Here is an 18,519-nt window from a genome sequence, read left to right as displayed (position 1 = left end):
AAACAGCAAAAAAGCTAAGAGAAAACAAAACACACGATCGCCAAAACCCCAAATCAGAGTACTTCACCAAAAAAGCAGACTGGTACACCGAGCAGGGAAAGCGAAGAAAAACTCTTAATGACGGACCAACGTGTTGTCGATCCGGCCGGCAGAGATGAACTGAAGAACAGAAAATGGGAATGATTCCTCCTACCACCCTTTAACGGGTGTTACCACCCAACCACCACAAGGCGGTTGCCTAGTTTAGAAAAATTCTGCCGAAATAGAGATAATTAGCTATGTATATATAACTGCCAGGTAAGTTCTATTCATAAAAATTGGCATTGCTATAAAGTTCCAGAAGACGTCGCGAAAGCACAATCTACATACGAACTTCAGGTAAATAAACACATGCATTATAATTTCTATATGTCTTTGGAAACTTTGCTGATGTTCTCGTAGCTGGTAGTTTTCATTTAGCTACCCTCTACCAATGCCTTTCATTTCTGCCAGAAATACGATATATCGAAACATAAGAGTAAGAGAGAGAGAGAGATCATTAATTTAATTTTGGAGTGATAGCATTTGGTTGATATACTGTAGATGGCAGTTCAAATTGAGAGAGAGAGAGAGAGAGAGAGAGAGAGAGAGAGAGAGAGAGAGAGAGAGAGAGAGAGAGAGAGAGAGAGAGAGAGAGAGAGATAGCATTTGGTTGATATACTGTAGATGGCAGTTCAAATTGAGAGAGAGAGAGAGAGAGAGAGAGAGAGAGAGAGAGAGAGAGAGAGAGAGAGAGAGAGAGAGAGAGATAGCATTTGGTTGATATACTGTAGATGGCAGTTCAAATTGAGAGAGAGAGAGAGAGAGAGAGAGAGATAGCATTTGGTTGATATACTGTAGATGGCAGTTCAAATTGAGAGAGAGAGAGAGAGAGAGAGAGAGAGAGAGAGAGAGAGAGAGAGAGAGAGAGAGAGAGAGATAGCATTTGGTTGATATACTGTAGATGGCAGTTTAAATTGAGAGAGAGAGAGAGAGAGAGAGAGAGAGAGAGAGAGAGAGAGAGAGAGAGAGAGAGAGAGAGAGAGAGAGAGAGAGAGATCATGAATTTAATTTTGGAATGATAGCATTTGGTTGATATACTGTAGATGGCAGTTAAAATTGAGAGAGAGAGAGAGAGAGAGAGAGAGAGAGAGAGAGAGAGAGAGAGAGAGAGAGAGAGATCAACCATTATTTGATTCTAAGAGAGTTGAATATTCATATTATAGAATTTATATAAATGGCAGCTTTGAATAATTAGAGAGAGAGAGAGAGAGAGAGAGAGAGAGAGGAGAGAGAGAGAGAGAGAGAGAGAGAGAGAGGCAAAAATAAACATTACTACGATTGTCAAACTCAGTCATGCAGACGACAGTAAGTATGACGTCATAATTTAAAGACCGCTATATCATTATTGTTTGGAAAAATGATAGACTATTTTTTTCTTTTTATGACCTTAGGTAGCATTGGGATTGCTATAAAGTTCCCGAGGATGTTATGAAAGCACAATCTACATGCGAACTTCGAGAGAGAGAGAGAGAGAGAGAGAGAGAGAGAGAGAGAGAGAGAGAGAGAGAGAGAGAATTATAGTATTTGTATAAATGGCAGTTTTATATAATTCGAGAAAGAGAGAGAGAGAGAGAGAGACAAATTCAATTCTGTCAAACTCAGTCAGATAAGACGACGCAGTAAGGATGACGTCATCATTTAAAGACCGCTATATCTTCATTGTTTGGAAAAATGATTGACTATTTGTTCTTTTTATGACCTTAAGTAACATTGGCCTTGCTATAAAGTTCCCGAGGACGTTCCAGTAAACAAACTCATGCATTATAACTTCTGTAAGTGTTTGGAAACTTAGGCTTCTGTTCTCTGAGGAGTAGATTTCGTTCAACTACGTTCTACCAATGCCTCCCATTTCTACCAGACGTACGATAGTTCAAAACATAAGTGAAAAATCGCTATAGATATGCAAAAATAACACACAAAGATGATTTTTTCAAATTCAGAAATGCAGACGACACAGTAAGGATGACGTCATCATTTGAAGACCGCTATATCTTCGTTATTTGTAAAAATAATTGGCTGAAACTTCTGGGGAGCATGTACGATATGTTTATACATACATAGAAGCAATAAAACTATTTTCGATTTCTGAAAGTTGTTATGTCAAAACCCCATGGCGGACGGCCCCCTTAAAGAGAAAAAGAAAAAGTCAATGAAAAAAAACACAATTAAAGAAAGGCTAGTCTGCCAGTCGAACACAACCGGGAGCAGAGGTGTTACCACTGCGACGGCTAGAATTCGATTGAAGGTACTCAGTAGCTACCGGCCGGCAGTCCCCCACCCCCATCTGGGGGATAACTACCGGTCCGGTCGTTAACGATCTTGTTAAGGTTTTCCACCGTATTTTCCAGCTCGCGCTAGAATATCTCCTATAGTAAAGAATGAAGGTTTGTATTTAGTGTAGGAACAATTAAGAACTGCACAATCCCGGCAAAGAAGCTTCAGCAGATTATCGTTGGAGGGGGGACCCGGTAACCCCAAGGATGACCAGACCTGTAACAAAGGAGAAATAGTCATGGACACCATGGGGGGAGAGGCGGGGCCGCTTCGCTATAAGAAGCGAAACCGTCTCTCCAGGACCAAGGTTATCCAGGTGTTAATTGGCCTGCGCTACTACTCGACGGTCCCTCAGAGGAGACCGAATGAGCAGGAGCTTCAGAGGAAGGTCAGGAAGCTGAAGCAGCAGCCCTGGGATTCTTCTGCTTTGAAAAAACCTTCGAAGGAGAAGAGTCCCGGTTAGACTTCTTTTTTCGCCATCGCCCAAACCTTTCCCACTGGGAGGCAAACCACTCCCGACACTCGGAACGTTTATTTCCCACATGACACCGTTGACCTCTGCAGGAAGGGCAAAGGGTGTGAGGATCAGTGTCCTAGACAGACATTAAAGTACCGCAGGAGCGGCCCTCAGGTACAGGGTAAGTATGCATGGCTGGCAGAAGCAAACAAACACACACACACTGAAAAAAGAAAAGTAAAATGGAGTTTTTATGATAAAATGATATCTTAATTATAAAATAAATTTTTGAATATACTTACCCGGTGAATATATAATAGCTGCTGCTCCAGCGGCTCGACAGAAAACACACAAAAACTCGCGAGCGATCGCTATGAAGGTTGCGGGTGTGCCCACCAGCGCCAACTATCGGCCAGATACCGCATATGCATGTAAACAAGCCTCAATTCTTCTCATCCCACTGCGTCTCTATTGGGGAGGAAGGGAGGGCCTTTAATTTATATATTCACCGGGTAAGTATATTCAAAAATTTATTTTATAATTAAAATATCATTTTTAAATATTTAACTTAGCCGGTGAATATATAATAGCTGATTCACACCCATGGTGGTGGGTAGAGACCAGAGTTAATTAAGTTTACAGCGTATATGCTTAGAGTTTTTGACAGTTATAACATAACAAAACCCAAATATATAGGTACCTGGTAAGGAAGTTGACTTAGACGATTACTCTGCCTTGTTAGTCTGTCTTCCTCACGAAGCCCAGGGATCCTCTTAGGATGCTGAAAGACTCCCAGGAGCTGAAGTATCAAGGGCTGCAACCCATACAACAGGACCTCATCAAACCCCTAATCTGGGCGCTCTCAAGAAATGACTTTGACCACCCGCCAAATCAACCAGGATGCGAAAGGCTTCTTAGCCTTCCGTACAACCCAAAAACAAGATTAAAAACATTTCAAGAGACAGATTAAAAGGATATTGGAATTAGGGTAATGTAGTGGTAGAACCCTCACCCACTACTGCACTCGCTGCAACGAATGGACCCAGTGTGTAGCAGTCCTCGTAAAGAGTCTGGACATCTTTTAAGTAAAATGACGCGAATACCGACTTGCTTCTCCAAAAGGTCGCGTCCATAATACTTTGCAGAGATCTATTTTGCTTAAAGGCCACGGAGGTTGCTATAGCTCTTACTTCGTGCGTCTTAACCTTAAGCAAACATCGGTCTTTCTCATTCAAGTGAGAATGAGCCTCTCGTATTAAAAATCTGATAAAATATGACAAAGCATTCTTTGACATAGGTAATGATGGTTTCTTAACTGAGCACCATAATGCCTCAGATCTACCTCGTAAGGACTTAGTACGGGCTAAGTAGAACTTAAGAGCTCTAACTGGACATAGCACTCTTTCCAGTTCGTTGCCTACGATCTCTGATAAGCAAGGTATATCAAAAGATTTAGGCCAAGGACGAGAAGGCAGTTCATTTTTGGCCAAGAAACCAAGTTGAAGTGAACATGTGGCTTTTTCTGTAGAAAAGCCGATGTTCTTACTGAAGGCATGAAGTTCACTGACCCTTTTTGCCAAAGCCAAGCACACTAGGAAAAGTGTCTTGAGGGGAGATTCTTCAGGGAGGCTGAATGTAATGGCTCAAACCTGTCTGACATGAGGAACCTTAGGACCACGTCTAAGTTCCATCCAGGAGTCGCCAAACGACGTTCCTTAGAGGTCTCAAAAGACTTAAGGAGATCTTGGAGATCTTTATTGTTGGAAAGATCTAAGCCTCTATGACGAAAGACCGAAGCCAACATGCTCCTGTAGCCCTTAATCGTGGGAGCTGAGAGGGAGCGAACATTTCTCAGATGTAAAAGAAAATCTGCGATTTGGGCTACAGAGGTACTGGAAGAGGACACAGATGCTGACTTGCACCAGTCTCGAAAGACTTCCCACTTCGACTGGTATACTCTAATGGTAGAAGCTCTCCTCGCTCTTGCAATCGCACTGGCTGCCTCCTTCGAAAAGCCTCAAGCTCTTGAGTCTCTCTCGATAGTCTGAAGGCAGTCAGACGAAGAGCGGGGAGGCTTTGATGAACATTCTTTACGTGGGGCTGAGGTAATAGATCTACCCTTAGAGGAAGACTTCTTGGAAAGTCTACCAGCCATCGAAGTACCTCGGTGAACCACTCTCTCGCGGGCCAGAGGGGAGCAACAAACATCAACCTTGTCCCTTCGTGAGAGGCGAACTTCTGCAGTACCTTGTTGACAATCTTGAATGGTGGGACTGCATATAAGTCCAGATGAGACCAATCTAGTAGAAATGCGTCTATGTGTATTGCTTCTGGATCTGGGACTGGAGAGCAATAGATTGGAAGCCTCTTGGTCATCGAGGTGGCAAAGAGGTCTATGGTGGGTTGACCCCAAGTCGCCCAAAGACTCTTGCACACGTCCTTGTGGAGGGTCCATTCCGTGGGAATCACCTGACCCCTCCGACTGAGACAGTCTGCCAAGACGTTCAAGTCCCCCTGGAGAAATCTCGTTAACAGGGAGATGCCTCGATTTCTTGACCAAATGAGAAGGGTCCCTTGCGATCTCGTACAGCGTGAGGGAGTGTGTGCCTCCTTGCTTGGAGATGTACGCCAAAGCTGTGGTATTGTCGGAGTTGACCTCTACCACTTTGTTTCGAAGGAGACTTTCGAATTTCATCAAGGCCAAGTGGACTGCCAATAGCTCCTTGCCGTTGATGTGCATGCTCTTCTGACTTGAGGTCCACAGACCTGAGCATTCCCGACCGTCCAGGGTCGCACCCCAACCCAAATCCGACGCGTCTGAGAACAACACGTGGTTTGGGTTCTTGAATGCTAGGGATAGTCCCTCTCTCAGACTGATATTGCTGTTCCACCATTTCAGGCATGCCTTTACTGGTTCGGAGACCGGGATTGATACCGTCTCTAACGTCTTGTCCTTGTTCCAGTGAAAGGCTAGATGGAATTGGAGAGGCCGAAGGTGTAGTCTTCCTAGCGAGACAAACTGCTCCAGGAATGATAGAGTTCCTACGAGACTCATCCAATTCCTGACTGAGCACCGTTCTCTCTTCAGCATTAGTTGGACTTTGAGCAGGGCTTGATCTATTCGGTGGCAGACGGAAAAGCCCGAAAAACTGGACTGCGAATCTCCATCCCTAAATATAGAATAGTCTGGGATGGGATCAGTTGGGACTTTTCTAGGTTGACCAAAAGTCCCAATTCCTTGGTCAGACCCAACGTCCAATGAAGATCCTGCAGATAGCGATGACTGGACGATGCCCTGAGAAGCCAGTCATCCAAGTACAGGGAGGCTCGGATTCCCGATAAATGGAGAAATTTTGCCACATTCCTCATGAGCCTCGTAAATACGAGAGGAGCAAGACTGAGGCCAAAGCACAGGGCCCGAAACTGGTATACCACATTACTGAAAACAAACCTCAGAAACGGTTGGGAATCCGGGTGTATAGGAATGTGGAAGTACGCATCTCGTAGGTCGAGAGAGACCATCCAGTCTCCCTTTCTGACCGCTGCTAAGACGGACTTCGTGGTCTCCATAGTGAACTTTGTTTTCGTAACAAAAACGTTGAGCGCACTGACGTCTAGCACCGGTCTCCAACCTCCTGTATTCTTTGGGACTAGGAAGAGACGGTTGTAAAACCCCGGTGATTGAAGGTCCGAGACTTTCACCACCGCTCCCTTCTCTAGCAACAGAGACACTTCTTGGTTTAGGGGTTGTCTCTTTGACTCCTCTCGGTACCTAGGAGAGAGGTCTATGGGAGTTGTCACTAGAGGAGGTTTGCGTACAAACGGAATTTTGTACCCCTCTCTGAGCAACCGAACAGACTCTTGGTCTGCGCCCCTCTTCTCCCAGGCCTGCCAGAAGCTCTTCAATCTGGCTCCTACCGCTGTCTGAGGCTGTGGGCAGTCAGACTCTGCCACGTGAGGACTTGGCTCCTCTCTTCTTACCTCTCTTTCCCTCGGCACGAGCGCTTCCCCTGCTGGGAGCTCTGCCACGAAAGGGCGGGATAAATCTGGATGCCGGAGTTTCGATCCTGGGTCTTACAGCAAAGGATGTAGAAGGAGTCCCTTTGCGAGCAGAGGACGCCATCAAGTCATGGGTGTCCTTCTGCACAAGCGAAGAAGCTATATCCTTAACCAGTTGTTGCGGAAACAAGGACGCTGATAAGGGAGCAAAGAGCAGTTCTGATCTCTGACAGGGAGTAACTCCTGCCGAAAGAAAAGAGCAAAGGGAATCTCGCTTTTTTAAGACTCCCAACGTAAATGTGGAGGCGAGCTCATTGGAACCATCGCGGATGGCTTTATCCATACATGACATGATAAGTAAGGAAACATCTCTTTCAGCAGACGAGATTTTCCTACTTAAAGCTCCTAATGACCAGTCAAGAAAGTTGAATACTTCAAAGGCCCTGTATACGCCTTTAAGCAGATGGTCAAGGTCCGAGGAGGACCAACTAATCTTCGAGCGTCTCATGGCCAGGCGGCGGGGAGAGTCTACGAGGCTTGAGAAGTCACCCTGGGCAGAGGCAGGGACTCCCAAGCCGAGAACTTCTCCCGTGGCATACCAGACGCTCGATCTAGAAGAAAGCTTTGAAGGAGGGAAGGCAAAGGCCGTCTTCCCCAAACTCCTCCTGGTATCCAACCAGTCGCCTAAAAGTCGTAAAGCCCTCTTGGAAGAGCGAGAAAGCACTAGCTTAGTAAAGGCTGGCATGTTAGCAGGTAGGCCTAGAGCAAACTCAAACGGTGGCGAACGAGGAGCAACGGTCACAAAGTGATTGGGAAAAAGATCCTTGAAAATCAACATGATTTTCTTAAAGTCCATCGAAGGAGGAACCGTCTTAGGTTCGTCTACATCTGAAGGATGATCATCATGATGAGGATCAGCAACGTCCTCATCTGAAGGATCTTCGTCCGACAACTGCTGAGTAACAAGCAAAGGGGAGACCTGCCTTGGCGGCAATGCTTGACACGCAGAGTCCACACGCACTGGTGCATCAGTAGCAGTCCAGGACGCTACGTCATGTAACTGCTTAACAGCCTGACTGTCAACAACAACAGGAGCGGGAGGACGCTCGACGTCAACTCGAGACTGCCTTGACTGCCTAGACTGAGCAGTCAAAACAACTCTTGACTGCGGTGCTTGACGCTCAGCGTCAAAACAAGTCAACTCTGCTGGTTGGCGAACGTCCTGAACGTCAACAAGAGCATTAGGAAGCGGCTGAACGTCCACATGCGGCTGAAAGTCAACACGGGACTGCATCGAGTGAGGCTCTACAAAGCGTGACTGACGGGACTTAGTAACGCCAATGTCAACAGGACGAGCAAAGGCTCGTTTTGGCGGCTGAAGGCCAGGATCTCGATTAGCTAAGCGGCGAGGATCATCGTGAACCTTTTCAGCAGAATAGTCTTCCATAAGGGAGGCGAGCTTGATCTGCATGTCTTGCAGTACAACCCATTTAGGATCAACGGGAATGGGTGAGGTAAGAGACGAGGGTAACGTCTGTGACTGCAAAACCTTGCCTACACCAAGACTCTCGGAGCCTGTGTAACGTTTCTGCTTAGGTGGCGAGCAGTCTTCCGATGACTGCAGAGGGTCAGAGCTGTCCCAATGGCTACAACCAGGACGCTGGACCTGTCCTGGAGGGACCGACTTTCGCTTTAAGGGCCTTGAAACCTTGCTCCACGGTTTCTTATGCGAAAAGCCTTCGGATGACGGGGAGAAAATGGTCTCTCTCGTCTTATGGTAGGGGCGGTCTTGATGAGACACGCCTGAAACCATAGAGGGAACGTCTGTTCGCTGATCAAGGCCTCTCGAACCCATAAGTCATACGACATTACTTCTCCCCTGGGCTTGGGAGCTTGCAAGAGGTCCCGGACTAGGCGAACGACAGGCACGAACAGACGAACCCTCGGTCGCAACACTGATAACACTTTGCGCACTAATCACTTTCCCACGATTTTCCACTGTGACACTCTAACACTTTAACTCTTTAACGTCAGCCATGAGTTGATTACGATCTGTAGCTAACGACTCAACTCTTTCGCCCAAAGCATGAATGGCACGTAACGTATCCCGCATTGATGGTTCCTGAGTGCTAGTAGAGGGTTCAGGCACAACTACTACAGGGGAAGGATTAGGTTCAGTGGCATGGGGAGAGGAAAAATCTACCGATCTAGAGGAACTTCTCCTCACCCTATCTCTCTCTAGCTTACGAGAATACTTGTCATATTCAAGCCAATCGAATTCCGAAAGGCCCACGCACTCATCACACCGATCTCCTAATTGACAGGTTTTACCCCGACAATTAGAACACACAGTATGTGGGTCGAGAGAGGCCTTTGGAAGACGCCTATTGCAATCCCTAGCATTACACTTACGAAATATGTTATTTTGATAATAAAATAAATTTTTGAATATACTTACCCGGTGATTATAATAGCTGCAACTCTGTTGCTCGACAGAAAACTCTAAGGTAAAATTCGCCAGCGATCGCTACACAGGTTGCGGGTGTACCCAACAGCGCCATCTGTCGTGCAGGTACCCAGTACTCAATGTAAACAAAGAACTCAATTTTCTCCTCGGTCCACTGCGTCTCTATTGGGGAAGAAGGGAGGGTCCTTTAATTTATAATCACCGGGTAAGTATATTCAAAAATTTATTTTATTATCAAAATAACATTTTTCAATATTTAACTTAGCCGGTAATTATAATAGCTGATTCACACCCAGGGGGGTGGGTAGAGACCAGCAAATTATGTTTACATTATTATGAGCTAAGAATTTTTATTTCATTTTAGAAGTTATCAAAATAACAAAAACAAAATAAATAGGTACCTGGTAAGGAAGTCGACTTGAACAATTACTCTGCCTTTTTAAGTACGTCTTCCTTACGGAGCCTCGCGATCCTCTTAGGATGCTGAGCGACCCCTAGGATCTGAAGTATCAAGGGTTGCAACCCATACAACAGGACCTCATCAAAACCCCTAATCTAGGCGCTTCTCAAGAAATGACTTTGACCACCCGCCAAATCAACCAGGATGCGAAAGGCTTCTTAGCCTTCCGGACAACCCAAAAAACAACAATAAAAACATTTCAAGAGAAAGATTAAAAAGATTATGGAATTAGGGAATTGTAGTGGTTGAGCCCTCACCCACTACTGCACTCGCTGCTACGAATGGTCCCAGAGTGTAGCAGTCCTCGTAAAGAGACTGGACATCCTTAAGATAAAAAGACGCGAACACTGACTTGCTTCTCCAATAGGTTGCGTCCATTATACTTCGCAGAGATCTATTTTGTTTAAAGGCCACGGAAGTTGCGACAGCTCTAACTTCGTGTGTCCTTACCTTCAGCAAAGCTTGGTCTTCCTCACTCAGATGGGAATGAGCTTCTCGTATTAACAGTCTGATAAAATAGGATAAAGCATTCTTTGACATAGGCAAAGATGGTTTCTTAACTGAACACCATAAAGCTTCAGACCGGCCTCGTAAAGGTTTAGTTCGTCTTAAATAGAACTTAAGAGCTCTCACAGGGCATAAGACTCTTTCTAGTTCATTTACAACCATATTCGATAAGCTTGGAATATCGAACAATTTCGGCCAAGGTCGAGAAGGCAGCTCGTTTTTGGCTAGAAAACCAAGTTGTAGAGAACATGTAGCCGTTTCAGATGAAAATCCGATGTTCTTGCTGAAGGCATGAATCTCACTGACTCTTTTAGCTGTGGCTAAGCATACCAGGAAAAGAGTCTTTAAGGTGAGATCTTTTAGGGAGGCTGATTGTAGCGGCTCGAACCTGTCTGACATGAGGAATCTTAGTACCACGTCTAAATTCCAACCAGGTGTAACCAAACGACGCTCCTTCGTGGTCTCAAAAGACTTAAGGAGGTCCTGTAGATCTTTATTGTTGGAAAGATCTAAGCCTCTGTGACGGAAGACTGATGCCAACATGCTTCTGTAACCCTTGATAGTGGGGGCTGAAAGAGATCGTTCTTTCCTCAGGTATAAGAGGAAGTCAGCTATTTGAGTTACAGAGGTACTGGTCGAGGATACAGATACTGACTTGCACCAATTTCGGAAGACTTCCCACTTCGATTGGTAGACTCTAAGGGTGGATGTTCTCCTTGCTCTAGCAATCGCTCTGGCTGCCTCCTTCGAAAAGCCTCTAGCTCTCGAGAGTCTTTCGATAGTCTGAAGGCAGTCAGACGAAGAGCGTGGAGGCCTTGGTGTACCTTCTTTACGTGTGGCTGACGCAGAAGGTCCACCCTTAGAGGAAGAGTTCTGGGAACGTCCACTAGCCATCGAAGTACCTCGGTGAACCATTCTCTCGCGGGCCAGAGGGGAGCAACTAGCGTCAACCTTGTCCCTTCGTGAGAGGCGAACTTCTGCAGTACCTTGTTGACAATCTTGAACGGAGGGAATGCATATAGGTCTAGATGTGACCAATCTAGGAGAAAGGCATCTATATGAACTGCTGCTGGGTCCGGGATTGGTGAGCAATATATTGGGAGCCTCTTGGTCATCGAGGTTGCGAAGAGATCTATGGTTGGCTGGCCCCAGGTGGCCCAAAGTCTCTTGCATACATCCTTGTAGAGGGTCCATTCTGTTGGAATGATTTGTCCCTTCCGACTGAGACAATCTGCCATGACATTCAAGTTGCCTTGGATGAACCTCGTTACTAGCGAAATGTTTAGACCTTTTGACCAGGTGAGGAGGTCCCTTGCGATCTCGTATAACGTCAGTGAGTGGGTCCCTCCTTGCTTGGAGATGTACGCCAAAGCCGTGGTGTTGTCCGAGTTCACCTCCACCACTTTGCCTTGAAGGAGAGACTTGAAGCTTTTCAAGGCCAGATGTACTGCCAGTAGCTCCTTGCAGTTGATATGCATTGTCCTTTGACTCGAGTTCCATATTCCCGAGCATTCCCGACCGTCTAATGTCGCGCCCCAGCCTACGTCCGATGCGTCCGAGAAGAGAACGTGGTTGGGAGTCTGAACAGCCAGGGGCAGACCCTCTCTGAGGCTGATACTGTCCTTCCACCATGTCAGGCAAGACTTCATCTTCTCGGAAATGGGGATCGAGACCGCTTCTAGCGTCTTGTCCTTTTTCCAGTGAAATGCTAGGTGATATTGAAGAGGACGGAGGTGTAGTCTTCCTAATGACACGAACTGTTCCAGGGATGATAGCGTCCCTATCAGACTCATCCACTTCCTGACTGAACATCGTTCCTTCTTTAGCATGTTCTGGATGCATAACTGGGCTTGGCTTGTTCTGGGGGCCGACGGAAAAGCCCGAAAAGCTAGACTGTGAATCTCCATCCCTAAATATACAATAGTTTGGGATGGGACCACTTGTGACTTTTCCATATTGACAAGGAGACCCAATTCCTTGGTCAGATCTAGAGTCCACTTTAGATCCTTCAGACAGCGACGACTGGAAGAAGCTCTGAGAAGCCAGTCGTCCAAATAGAGGGAGGCTCAGATGTCCGCTAAATAAAGGAATTTGGCTACATTCCTCATCAGCCTCGTAAACACAAGAGGAGCTGTGCTTAGGCCAAAGCACAGGGCTTGAAACTGGTAGACAACCTTTTCGAAAACGAATCTTAGAAAAGGTTGGGAGTCTGGGTGGATGGGGACGTGGAAGTAGGTGTCCCTTAGGTCTAACGAGACCATCCAGTCTTCCCTTCTGACCGCTGCTAGAACCGACTTTGTGGTCTCCATGGAGAACGTCTGTTTTGTGACAAAGACATTCAGCGCACTGACGTCTAGCACCGGCCTCCACCCTCCTGTCTTCTTTGACACCAAGAAGAGACGGTTGTAGAATCCCGGGGTTTGATGGTCCAGGACTTTGACTACCGCTCCCTTCTCTAGTAAGAGAGACACTTCCTGTTTCAATGCTCGTCTCTTGTCTTCCTCTCTGTACCTGGGAGAGAGATCGATGGGAGACGTTGCTAGAGGGGGTTTTCGTACAAACGGGATCTTGTACCCCTCTCTGAGCAACTTCACAGATTGTGCATCTGCGCCTCTCTTTTCCCAGGTCTGCCAGAAGTTCTTGAGTCTGGCTCCCACTGCTGTCTGAAGAAGCTGGCAGTCAGACTCTGCCCTTAAAGGACTTGGTTCCTTTCTTCTTTCCACGTCTCCCTTCGGCACGAGCACCTCCTCTGCTGGAGGCTCTGCCACGAAAGGGCGGAATAAAACGGGACGCTGGAGTGTCCATCCTTGGTCTAGCTGACAAGGAAGGCAAAGGGGTGGCTTTGCGAGCAGAGGACGCAACAAGATCGTGAGTATCCTTCTGTATCAAAGAAGTGGCAATCTCCTTAATCAGGTCCTCTGGAAAAAGGCACTTGGAATGAGGAGCAAACAGAAGTTCAGATCTCTGGCAAGGTGTAACTCCAGCTGAAAGGAAAGAGCATAGGTTCTCACGCTTCTTAAGGACTCCGGACACAAAAGATGCAGCAAGCTCTTTAGACCCATCACGTACGGCCTTGTCCATGCAGGACATGATGAGCAAGGAAGACTCCTTCTCTGTCGGAGAGATCTTTCTGCTTAGAGCTCCTAGACACCAGTCTAAAAAGTTAAAAACCTCGAAGGCTCTAAATATACCTTTCAAAAGGTGGTCCAGGTCCGAAGATGACCAACATATCTGTGAGCGTCTCATGGCTAGCCGGCGGGGAGAGTCTACAAGACTTGAGAAGTCGCCCTGGGCAGAGGCAGGAACTCCCAAGCCAAGAACTTCTCCCGTGGCATACCAGACGCTCGACCTAGAAGAGAGTCTAGCAGGGGGAAACGTAAAGGCTGTCTTCCCTAAACTCTTTTTGGACTGCATCCATTCTCCTATCACTCGTAAAGCTCTCTTGGACGAGCGTGCGAGGACGAGTCTAGTAAAGGCAGGAGTGGTTGACGGCATGCCTAACACAAACTCTGACGGAGGAGAGCGCGGAGCCACAGACACAAACTGGTCCGGAAACATCTCTTTGAACAGGGCCAAAACTTTCCTAAAGTCCAAAGAGGGTTGCGTAGACTTAGGCTCGTCCAGTTCTGAATGCGGTTCATCTACGTGTGCAGCACCATCATCATCAGAAAGTCCCTCATCCGAGTATTGAGGAGGAAGCGGCAACGGAGTGGGTAACGGCTGGTTAGCTGAGTCCGGTCGCACGGGTGCATGCGTGACTGAGCCGGACGCAACGTCATGGAACTGTTGCCCAGTCTGTGAGCTGGCAACAACCATAGCAGCGCGGGGACGCACAGCGTCTACTCCAGACTGTCTAGACTGATGTGGGTGAGCAGTGGCAACCACACTGGGTTGCGGAGGTTGACGCACCGCGTCAAAACAAAACAACTCTGACGGTTGTTGAACCTCACGAACGTCAACGGATACCTCCGTGCGTCGCTGAACGTCAACATGCGGCTGGCAGATCACACTGGAACGCATGGGTGGCAGAACTCTCTCAACTGGAGTGCGTGAGAAGGTTACCTCAGCGTCCTCAGGACGCACAACCGAGCGTGAGGGTGGTTGTAGGCAAGGAGCTGCACTAGCTGGTGCGGCAGCAACCTTCTCCGCACGAAAGTCCTGCATAAGCGACGTTAGTTGAGACTGCATGTCTTGCAGTAAAGACCACTTAGGGTCTACAGGAGCAGGTGCGGCGACAGACGGTGTAACTGTCTGAAGCGGTACCGCTTTGCCTCTCTTAGGAGGTGAGCAGTCATCGGATGACTGCAGCGAGTCCGAACTGACCCAGTGGCTACAGCTGGTCCGTTGGACTTGCGCGGAAGGAACCGACTTGCGCTTTAACGGTCGTGAGACCTTGGTCCATGGTTTCTTGCGAGAAACACCTTCCGAAGACGAGGTAAAAATGGGCTCTCTCGTCTTTGATAGGCAGGGGCGTTCTTGGGTAGATACGCCCGATACCACGGAGGGAACGTCTGTTCGCTGATTAAAGCCTCTCGAACCCATTTGTCGTACGACATTGCTTCTCCCCTGGACTTGGGAGCTTGCAAGAGGTCCCGGACTAGGAGGACGACAGGCACGAACAGACGAACCCTCAAGCGCAACACTATCCACAACACTATCACTCACTTTAACACTTCCCACTGCACTTTTACACTTCAGCTCCTTCACATCCGCCATGAGCTGGTTACGGTCACTAGCCAGGGACTCAACTCTCTCACCCAGAGCTTGGATGGCACGCATCATATCAGCCATCGAAGGTTCCTGAGTGCCAGAAGGGGGGTTAGGAGCAACCACTACAGGGGAAGGAATAGGTTGTGGGGCATGAGGAGAGGAAATGTCAATAGAACGAGAGGAACTTCTCCTAACTCTATCTCTCTCTAGCCTACGTGTATACTTTTGGAATTCGATAAAATCGAATTCCGAAAGCCCAACGCACTCCTCACATCGATCTTCCAATTGACAGGTTTTATCCCGACAATTGGAACAAACAGTGTGAGGGTCGATAGAGGCCTTCGGAAGACGCCTTGAACAGTCCCTAGCATTGCACTTCCTAAATTTTGGGACTTGTGAAGGGTCAGCCATTTTGAATGGGTCAAAGGGGAATTCAAAAACTATCAAAAAGTCATCAACAAAGAATCCGTAATCAAAAAGAGTTCAAGGAATTGCGAAGAGAAAGCCTGCACAGCGAAAGCTCAAAACTAGAATACAGTAGTGTACTTCACCAATTAGTTGTGAAAACAAATCCAGTTTAGCAACAGCGAATAAGCACGTCTTGTCTGTAGCACGACAGAGAGAAAATTGAGTTCTTTGTTTACATTGAGTACTGGGTACCTGCACGACAGATGGCGCTGTTGGGTACACCCGCAACCTGTGTAGCGATCGCTGGCGAATTTTACCTTAGAGTTTTCTGTCGAGCAACAGAGTTGCCGCTATTATAATCACCGGCTAAGTTAAATATTGAAAACTAGGAATTTGACAAGGGTCAGCCATTTTGAAAAAGTCAAAGAAAGTCCAAAAAACAATCCAAAGTCATCAACAATTAAATCTGTCCAAAAAAGAGTTCAAGAGTTTAAGTTGAGGATAAAACACCTGCACTGCGAAAGCTCAAACCAAAATGAAGTACTTCACCAAGTCTGTTGAAAAACTCCAGGTTAACAGCGAGTAATGGTATGTCTTGTCGTTCAGAGAAGAATTGAGGCTTGTTTACATGCATATGCGGTATCTGGCCGATAGTTGGCGCTGGTGGGCACACCCGCAACCTTCATAGCGATCGCTCGCGAGTTTTTGTGTTTTTTCTGTCGAGCCGCTGGAGCAGCAGCTATTATATATTCACCGGCTAAGTTAAATATTTAAAAACAAAGTTTTATGAATACTTACCCGGCAGTTATATATATATAGCTGAGTCGGAGACTCAGCTATATATATATAACTGCCAGGTAAGTACTATTCATAAAAAATGATATTTTGATTATAAAATAAATTTTTGAATATACTTACCCGGTGAATATATAATAGCTGACGTCTCCGGCGGCTCGACAGAAAAACACAAAAACTCGCGAGCGATCGCTATGAAGGTTGCGGGTGTGCCCACCAGCGCCAACTATCAGCCAGATACCGCATATACATGTAAACAGCTCCAGTTCTTCTCATCCCGCTGGGTCTCTATCGGGGAGGAAGGGGGGCCTTTAATTTATATATTCACCGGGTAAGTATATTCAAAAATTTATTTTATAATCAAAATATCATTTTTAAATATTTAACTTAGCCGGTGAATATATAATAGCTGATTCACACCCATGGTGGTGGGTAGAGACCAGAATTAATAAAGTTTACAGCGTATATGCTTAGAGTTTTTGATAGTTATATCATAACAAAACCCAAATATATATAGGTACCTGGTAAGGAAGATGACTTAGACGATTACTCTGCCTTGTTAGTCTGTCTTCCTCACGAAGCCCAGCGATCCTCTTAGGATGCTGAAAGACTCCCAGGAGCTGAAGTATCAAGGGCTGCAACCCATACAACAGGACCTCATCAAACCCCTAATCTGGGTGCTCTCAAGAAATGACATTTGACCACCCGCCAAATCAACCAGGATGCGAAAGGCTTCTTAGCCTTCCGTACAACCCAAAAACAAGATTAAAAACATTTCAAGAGACAGATTAAAAGGATATTGGAATTAAGGGAATGTAGTGGTAGAACCCTCACCCACTACTGCACTCGCTGCAACGAATGGACCCAGTGTGTAGCAGTCCTCGTAGAGAGTCTGGACATCTTTTAAGTAAAATGACGCGAATACCGACTTGCTTCTCCAAAAGGTCGCGTCCATAATACTTTGCAGAGATCTATTTTGCTTAAAGGCCACGGAAGTTGCTATAGCTCTTACTTCGTGCGTCTTAACCTTAAGCAAGCATCGGTCTTTTTCATTCAAATGAGAATGAGCCTCTCGGATTAAAAATCTGATAAAATATGACAAAGCATTCTTTGACATGGGTAATGATGGTTTCTTAACTGAGCACCATAAGGCCTCAGATCCACCTCGTAAGGACTTAGTACGAGCTAAGTAGAACTTAAGAGCTCTAACTGGACACAGCACTCTTTCAAGTTCTTTGCCTACAATCTCTGACAGGCAAGGTATATCAAAAGACTTAGGCCAAGGACGAGAAGGCAGTTCATTTTTGGCCAGGAAACCAAGTTGAAGTGAACATGTGGCTTTCTCTGTAGAGAAGCCGATGTTCTTACTGAAGGCATGAATTTCACTGACCCTTTTAGCCGAAGGCAAGCACACTAGGAAAAGCGTCTTGAGGGTGAGATCCTTCAGGGAGGCTGAATGTAATGGCTCAAACCTGTCTGACATGAGGAACCTTAGGACCACGTCTAAGTTCCATCCAGGAGTTGCCATACGACGTTCCTTAGAGGTCTCGAAAGACTTAAGGAGATCTTGGAGATCTTTATTGTTGGAAAGATCTAAGCCTCTATGTCGAAAGACCGAAGCCAACATGCTCCTGTAGCCCTTAATAGTGGGAGCTGAGAGGGAGCGAACATTTCTCAGATGTAAATGAAAATCTGCTATTTGGGCTACAGAGGTACTGGAAGAGGACACAGATGCTGACTTGCACCAGTCTCGAAAGACTTCCCACTTTGACTGGTATACTCTGATGGTAGAAGCTCTCCTAGCTCTCGCAATCGCACTGGCTGCCTCCTTCGAAAAGCCTCGAGCTCTTGAGAGTCTTTCGATAGTCTGAAGGCAGTCAGACGAAGAGCGGGGAGGCTTTGATGAACATTCTTTAAGTGGGGCTGACGTAAGAGATCTACCCTTAGAGGAAGACTTCTTGGAATGTCTACCAGCCATTGAAGTACCTCGGTGAACCACTCTCTCGCGGGCCAGAGGGGAGCAACCAACGTCAACCTTGTCCCTTTGTGAGAGGCGAACTTCTGCAGTACCTTGTTGACTATCTTGAATGGTGGGAATGCATATAAGTCCAGATGAGACCAATCCAGTAGAAACGCGTCTATGTGGATCGCCTCTGGATCTGGGACTGGTGAGCAATAGATCAGTAACCTTTTGGTCAACGAGGTGGCAAAGAGGTCTATGGTGGGTTGACCCCAAGTCGCCCAAAGACTCTTGCACACGTCCTTGTGGAGGGTCCATTCTGTGGGAATCACCTGACCCCTCCGACTAAGACAGTCTACCAAGACGTTCAAGTCCCCCTGGATGAATCTCGTCAACAGGGA

Source organism: Palaemon carinicauda, chromosome 8, assembly GCF_036898095.1.
Source record: "Palaemon carinicauda isolate YSFRI2023 chromosome 8, ASM3689809v2, whole genome shotgun sequence".
Classification (NCBI taxonomy): domain Eukaryota; kingdom Metazoa; phylum Arthropoda; class Malacostraca; order Decapoda; family Palaemonidae; genus Palaemon; species Palaemon carinicauda.
Note: the sequence above shows the minus strand (reverse complement) of the source record.